Below are 7,349 nucleotides of genomic sequence, written 5' to 3'. Positions count from 1 at the left end.
TGGAGACATGGGGAGCCGCGGGGTGGTGTAAATGGGGAGCCGCGGGGAGGTGGAGACATGGGGAGCCGCGGGGTGCTGGAGATGGGGAGCCAGGTGCCCGAGTGGGCAGCACGGCTGTGGGCCACAGCTCTGTCCCTGGCAGGCCCCAGGCTGCAGGGTGGGATGTGGCTCCATGAGCAAGCGTGGGCCCCAGCAGCGGAGCGCTCAGAGTGCACAAAATGTCAAGATGGTTGGCACTGAATGTTGACCACTGACCAGAACAAAACCCAGCGTGCAAGTACAACCAAGTCACGTCTGCTTGCAAACGAAGCATCATCACTACTCACTGTTCGCTAGATGGTTTTAAAACTGGGGAGATATAAACCAAATCCAAGCCTTCATTACCGCATAGTCAAAATCCACGTGCTGTTAAAAACCACTGTATTTAATACAACGTACTAAACAGCTCTTGCAACTATTTTTGTTTTCGACTTTGCAATACATACCAAGGAAAAGCATCTCACCCTCAAGAAAAACAGCCAAGGGGCTCTGAGCAGAAACTCATTTCCTCTAAGCAGGCTGTGGCTTCAGGCCGCAGAGAAACCCCCCTCACGCTCTGGAAGGCGCCACTGTCCTTGTAACCATCTCTAGCCACGGACTCCTTTTCAACGCCAGTGTCCGTTCTGATGTGGTGTATCATATCACCATCAAGAGAGATGTTCTCAAGTTTCTGCAGGTGAAAAATTTGACTGTTTTCCTATGTAATTCTTTCCTTCCAAGGGCAGCTGCTTGGCAAAGGCCCCTGGTTTCTGCGCACTCCCCAGGTGCTCATGTGGCCTTCAAGGGACAGGGGGGATCAAGCTCCTGGGCCTGGGGGCGCCACTCAGGGGTGGCTGGGAAGCGTGAGGGCAGCTCCATCCCCTGATCCGGGGGCCTCTGACGTGTGAGGATGAGTTCTGGGGGGCCTGAAAGGAGGAGAGATTCAGGACATGAGTTCTCAGACCTCACACATGTCACTCGACAGGCCTGCTCCCCCCGAGAACTCGGGTTTCTTGCGTGTAAACCGCGGACAGGATGCTGCTGGACTCGGGGCGTAGCCGAGGGACGGCGGAGAGGGCGTATGGCCAGGCCTCCCCATCGGGAAGTGCAGCCTTCCTCCAGAGCCCTAAGGGCACCAGGAGTCTGTCTGTGTCCTTTCAGAAAACAAATCTGTCTCAGGGCAGAAGGAGAGTAACTAGGGCTTTTAATGGATTTTATGTATGTCCTGAAAATACACGTATTATGAAAGAACAATGTCCTATAAAAATCAACTCTTGATTTGAGAAATTCAGAGGACTAAACCTTATTTAAAATAATATTTGGGGTGCGCCTAGATGGCTCAGATGGTTAAGGGTCTGACTCTTGATGTCGGCTCAGGTCCTGATCTCAGTGGTCGTGAGTTCAAGCCCCACGTTGCATGGAGTCTGCTTAATAAAGCAATAAAAAATAAAATAACACTTGGGGAACAGAGTGGTTGCTCTTATTGTGCAGAATGCTGCTTTAACCTCCCGAGGACAAAGGTGTCAAGGAGCAGTGCCCCCAACATCACCCACCTGGACTCCAGGTGTGAACAGGTGGGCTGTGTGCGCAGAAGTGTGGGGATGTAGTATGAACTAGGCCGTCAGACGCTGAGAAACCCTATTCCCCACCTCTGCCCTCTGTGCTCGTAGCCCGTCTTCCCGTGTTCTTTCCCCTTTATTACTTGCCTTCTGGTATATTTTTTATATTTGTCTCTACTATAAAACTAAGCATGCAATTTGGTTAATATCACGTACGAATAAAATCTTATTTTCCTTCTTTTATTTTGGAAAATGTTAACCCCTTCACTCTTAAGGAATGTGAATTAATTTAAAAGGAAATCAAAATCCCATTGAGAGTTTTATAGACATAAACAAGGCCATTCCAACCCTTGCGCGGAAAGGCACAGGACTTGGAGGGGTCACCACGATTTTAATAAGAAAAACAAAGTAAGAGGACCCACTCTTCCCAACGTTAAGGTTTACTGTACCGCCAAGGTAATCAGGCCGGTGTGGAACTGGTGGAGGGACAGATACCTGGATGGGTGGAAGAGAACCCAGAACAGAGAACCAGACCCACACAAATATGTGGAAACGATTTCTGACAAAGGAACAAAGCAGCTCAAGTGAGAAGCGATCTTTTGTTCCACAACAGCCCAGGAGCAACAGGATACTCCTAGGCAATGATAAACCAAAGCAAAATGAAAAGCCCTCAACGTACACCTCACACTTTATACAAGTGTTAACTCCAAATGGACCACGGATTTAGGTGTAAGATGAAAAACTATAATACATAGAAAAAAAAAAAAAACGGAGAAAAATCTCCAGGACCTCAGGCTAGGCAGGCAGTTCTCACCATCCCCCCATCACAATCCATGAAAGGGAAAATTAGTAAACTGATCCCGTCAAAATGAAAAACTTTCTATCAAAAACCCTGTGCAGAAGATGGAAGACATATGAATGAAGGAAAATAAAAGAAGGAAAATAAGGTTTTATTCATAAGATGAGTGCCAACCATTGGGACCAATGTCTAGAACACAGAAAGAATTACCGAGACCAAACGCCCAATTACAACATGGGCAAAGACACGAACCGGCTGTTCACTGTAAGGGTGTGCAGGTGGCATATACATGCATGAAAATCTTCAACGTCATTTTCCATGAGGGAAATGCAAATTAAAATCACAATGTCACCATACATCTCATGATAGAACAGCTAAAATAAAAAGTAGCAATGGTGCCAAATGCTGTCAAGGTCGTGCACATCCTGGGTCACTCCCACCTTGTGGGTGGGATGCAATAGTGCAGCCCTTCTAGAAAAGAGGAAGGCAGTTTTTTATAAAATTAAACGTGTGCTTACCTTACTGTACTCTTGGGCATTCCTTCCCAAAGAAATGAAAGCTATGCTCACACAAAAACCTGTACGTGGATGTTCAACACAATTTGATTCACAATAACCAAAAAGTGGCAACGATCCACGTGCCCTTCGAAGAGTGAATGGTTAAAACAAAACAAAACAAAACCCCAGAATGGTGGGGCATCCATAGCCGCCCAGGAATAAAAAAAGAACATATACTCAACCGAACAGATCTCAAGAGAATTGTACTTAGTGAAAAAGCCGATCAAAAAAGGTTGCATATTGTATGACTCGGTTTATACAGCATTCTCGAAATGATGAAATTACAGAAATTGGGGAACAAGAGATGAAATTACAGAAATTGGGGAACAAGACAAGTGGCGCCAAGGGCTTGGGGAAGGAGAAGGGAGGGCGTGGGCTGCAGCGGGAAAGGACAGCACGCACAACCCAGAGGTGGAACTGCCTGCCCGGCTCTTGGTGACCACACAATCCGACAAACATTTAAAATCACAGAGCAGGCTGCGGCCGGTTCCTCCTCCCACGACATCCTCCACCCCTGTGCGGTCACTGTCCCCGCGCACCTGGCAGCAAGACCCGACCTTCACAAGCCACCAAGCAGCGATTCAATGTCAAATCACAGAGCAAGCACCTTGTCTTACACTTTCTCATCTTTGGGCAAAGAAGTGTGATATGTTAGAAAGATTTTCAAAGTGGATCTGAACCAAATAGATTTTGTTCGACCCCGATTAATAAAAGTAGTCATTTCAGAACAGCTAAATTCTTGAGAGTTCTTGCTAATCAACATTGTATGGCAATTTTTAACTAGATTCCTTCCCTTCAGGTTTTTGTTTATTCCACTTAAAACTATTGATGGGCCCTTTTCCTTGTCTGGTAGAAACATATTATCAGGCCGACGGCCCTCAGCAGGTCACTTGGGCCACCCTTCAAAGAAGGGCTGCTCTGTTCAACTTCCCCAGCTCCGGGCACCAGGCAGTAATGTCCGAGGGGGCCCCGCCACCACCCACAAGTGACCCGCCAGTGAGCCTGTGGTCCCAAGCCACCCCCTGAATTGTGGGCCATGGTCTGTAAAATGTCCCTCTGACCCTGGTGAGTTAAAATCTCAAATAACCACAGGTGTTAGATAGGGTGCTCGCTACAGTTCCCTTCCTCTGAAAAACTCTTTCTAGCCCAGTGTGGGTGTCCCTTGCGGGGTCAGCCAGAGGCCCCCCTGAACCATGTTTACACCCCTCAGCATACATCCTAGCCACCTCATGCGCCTGCCACGGATGCAGAGTTGAACTGCACACATGTTGTTGATTCTCACGTTGTCGCAATTGGAAAACAGAGAACAGGAACCAGAACGCGCCTACTTCCTGCCAGAGTCTTACTGAGATCCCCAAAGAAACTTAAATGTTTTGCAAACCCCAATCTATCTTCCGAAACAGAAGGCAAAAGTGGATCCTAAAAGAAACCTGGAGCTGCCACACCAGCATCCCACAAGACCCAGGGCCACCGCGGGGGGGTGGCGTGGGTGGTTAGCGCAGTGACGGCAGAACACACACACCCTGGGGGCCTCCACCCCCGGCGTCGGGCACAGGAGGGGCGCGCGCCGCCAGGTCACAGGCGCCAGGCGCGCAGGTGGCTGCAGGTGGACCCAGGCGGCTGTAGGTGGGCGCAGGCGGCTGCAAGGGGCTGCAGGCAGCGCGCGCTGGCGCTGGGACAGGCCCCGCGAAGGCGGAAGCCAGGCAAGTCTCCAGTCGCCGCCCCCCCCGTGATCAAAGGGAAACTTGCTTCGTTCCGGGGTGGGGGGGGGCCGGGGGGGGCGTCCGCGGGGCTCAGCGCGTGGAATTAGTAAACACTTCGAACTGGCAGGGACCCCCAGCCTGCCCTTCGGTTCGCCCCCAGCACCCATCTCCATGTCGCCCGGAGCCGCCTCTTTCGACCCTTGTCACCTCCCACCCCTAAACCCCACCCCCACCCCCACCCCCACCCCTAGGCCGCGCGCTCCTCCCGAGACCTTGCCTCGGGGCCTGGCCGGAGGCCACACCTGGAAACCCGTGGAGTTCCAGCGCCCGCCGCCGCAGACCGGCGTCCACACCCGCGCCCACCCACTCGCAGGGAGGCCTCGGGCTGCCACCTGCCCGCCACCTGCGCCGCTGCCCAGGACAGCCCCGCGCCCCGAGTCCCGCCCAGGTGCCCGCGGTGCCCGCTCGGGGGCGCGGAAACAAAGCCCCGGGCCACCTCTCCCGCCCGCCCGCCCCCCCCCCCCCCCCCCACCCCCCGCCACGATCACCCACCGCGCTCTCGCCTCTCCGCAGCCCGGGCCCCACTCGTGGGCAGCCGGGGCCCGGAGCTAGCTGCCGGCGCCGCCTTCCGTAGAGGGAGACGCGGGCCGCCAGGGCCGGAGGCTCGTCCTCGCTGGTTCGCGGCGGTGACTGACGGCGGCAGCTCCAGGGCCGGGCGCGCACCCCGCCTCCCGCCCCCGCCGCCCGGGCTTCCTGCGAGCCAGGTAAACACGCCCGCCGAGCGGAGCCCGCCCACCTGCCGCCCCGCCCCGCGCCGCCCGCCGCCCGGACCTCCTCGGGGACCGCCTGGCCAGGCGGAGCACCGCGGCCGCGCGGGGACCCGGGCGCAGAGTTGGCGCCGGCGTGGCGAGGCCGGATTTGGCCGCCGCAGAACCCCTGCTCTCTGAACCTTTCCCGGGGCTTAGCCTCTGAAACTACCCTCACCGGCCATGGCCACGAGGGACCTGAGATAACATCGCCTCATTTCACAGCATGGGGACCCAGTCCAAAGCGGCTGCTGGCCCGAATCCACCCCGACCCCGGTTCAGTGCCGGGGCTGATGCTCCCCTGTCTCCCAAGCCTCACCTTTGCGAGCCCCAGGTGATGAGCTTTGCATGGGTCCTAGCACCATGAACAGGCGCTCCGCTGGAGAACGCGCGTTTCCCCCGAGGAGGCAGGCAAAGGGCACGCATAAAACAGACCAGAAAATGCAAAGGGGGAGGAGGCGGGCCCTGGGTTCTGCCGCACCCAAGCCTCTGTTGACCTGCTGGCAGTGTCACACTCTTGATCCGAAGGAAGCTGCTGTCGGGACGTTAGTCACCTGGGTGCACAGGTTTGGTGGTCCCGTGGACTCTTCCCTGTGTTCTTGGCCTCCTCCTGGCAGTGGGGAGGCAGGAGGGAGCGGGGAGAGCCCGAGATGCTGGCGTCCTTCCTGACTCAGGTTCCCGGTCAGCGGAGCTGAATCCGACACTCTCTGGAGCCCTCCTGGACCCACTGGTATATGTTAGGAGTTAGGGGGAAGTCTGGGTTGGCCAGAGGCGGAGAGCCCTTGTCCCCTGGGCCACCCGTGTGCAGTGCCAGCGTTCCCTGCCCAAACCAGCTGCCCTCATGTTCCCAAGGGATCTAGCAACCACACTCAAACGCAGATGATTGTAAGAGAAATATGTCCAAGGTAATAGAAGTGTTGAACCTGATCCTGTCCTCAGACGAGACCGGTGAGAGGAGAGAACACGATATTCCCACCTTGAATGGGGGTCAGCAGGGAAAGGGGATGCTGGTTGTGCCAAACCTCCTAATTTTTCTGCTTCGTGCCTTCAGAGATGGATAAACAGGGTGGGAGTAAGGGAGTCAGACACGCTGTGGGCGCACAGGGCAGTGAATCAAACCCGGGAAGCTCCCAGGTCCCTGACTCAAACCACTCATCACAGCCCACCCCCCACCCCCCACGCCAAACTTCTTAAAGGTCAGGCCAGGGCAACCCAGAAACCGGGCTCCATTTGGATGCCTGTTTTGGCATCACAAACAGCTTCTCCTCCCCACAGATGTCTCTTTGCTTCTTCCTGGGGTGAGTGGGCCGCAGGGGGCCTGGGTCCTGCCCTGCAGACTTGAGTGAAGGCTGGGCTGTGGGGAGTCCCACGGTGAGTAGGTGGTCTCTGCAAATGTCAGGCTTGCCAGTTACAACTCTTTTTAAAGTATTTATAAAATTCCACTATGTTGTTGTGTGGGAATAGAGTGCCCCCAAATTCACATTCAGGAGTTCGTCAAGGAAAGTGTATGTGAGGAAGACTGTGCAGTAGAGCAATGGATCGGCATTCAGAAGGTCCAGTCCCAGGGACGTCCCCTCCCTCTGGAGGCGGAGGTGGGGGGTCGGCACCTCATGCGTTACTTAGAGACAGTCACACACCTTTAACAAAATACAGAGGTTCATTTTGCTGAATAAAATTGAAAGGGGTCTTTTGACAAGTAAGGGAGAAATGAGCCAAGCCTCATTGTCTCTTTGACGTTTCTGAGAAAATCGTAATTCCAATTCCCTCCGATCCTCGTACACTTCAGATAACTTCGTGTGGCAGCAAATTGCACAATATGTTGTGCGTGATACACACTCAGTAATTTTTGTTCAGTGGAGCTAAACTTCAGCTTACCGCTGAAGGAAGTAAACTTCAGCTTACCGCTG

At 54.1% G+C, this 7,349-nt stretch overlaps 1 protein-coding gene and 1 long non-coding RNA gene across 5 annotated transcripts in view; one reads left to right on the top strand and one right to left on the bottom strand.

Annotated features, from left to right (window-relative positions):
• Positions 1-5,350, bottom strand: part of MBP (myelin basic protein) — a 116,126-nt gene extending 110,776 nt beyond the window's left edge. The window contains exon 1 of one of the 4 annotated variants that reach the window (XM_073897996.1): positions 5,189-5,350. The gene's annotated coding sequence lies outside the window, so the exon portion shown is untranslated. The remainder of the gene's footprint in view (positions 1-5,188) is intronic. The other 3 variants (XM_073897997.1, XM_025886829.2, XM_073897998.1) reach the window with 3 other exon arrangements.
• Positions 5,351-5,570: 220 nt separating this feature from the next.
• LOC112835262 (uncharacterized) overlaps positions 5,571-7,349 on the top strand; it is a 10,626-nt gene continuing 8,847 nt past the window's right edge. Inside the window, exon 1 of the long non-coding RNA XR_003211158.2 lies at positions 5,571-6,813. This is a non-coding gene — a long non-coding RNA (uncharacterized lncRNA). The remainder of the gene's footprint in view (positions 6,814-7,349) is intronic.

The sequence above is a fragment of the Callorhinus ursinus genome, unplaced genomic scaffold (assembly GCF_003265705.2).
Source record: "Callorhinus ursinus isolate GAN/ISIS: 27379988/994484 unplaced genomic scaffold, GSC_fseal_2.0 scaffold11, whole genome shotgun sequence".
In the NCBI taxonomy this organism is placed as follows: domain Eukaryota; kingdom Metazoa; phylum Chordata; class Mammalia; order Carnivora; family Otariidae; genus Callorhinus; species Callorhinus ursinus.
This window is presented reverse-complemented; position numbering and strand designations above follow the sequence as displayed.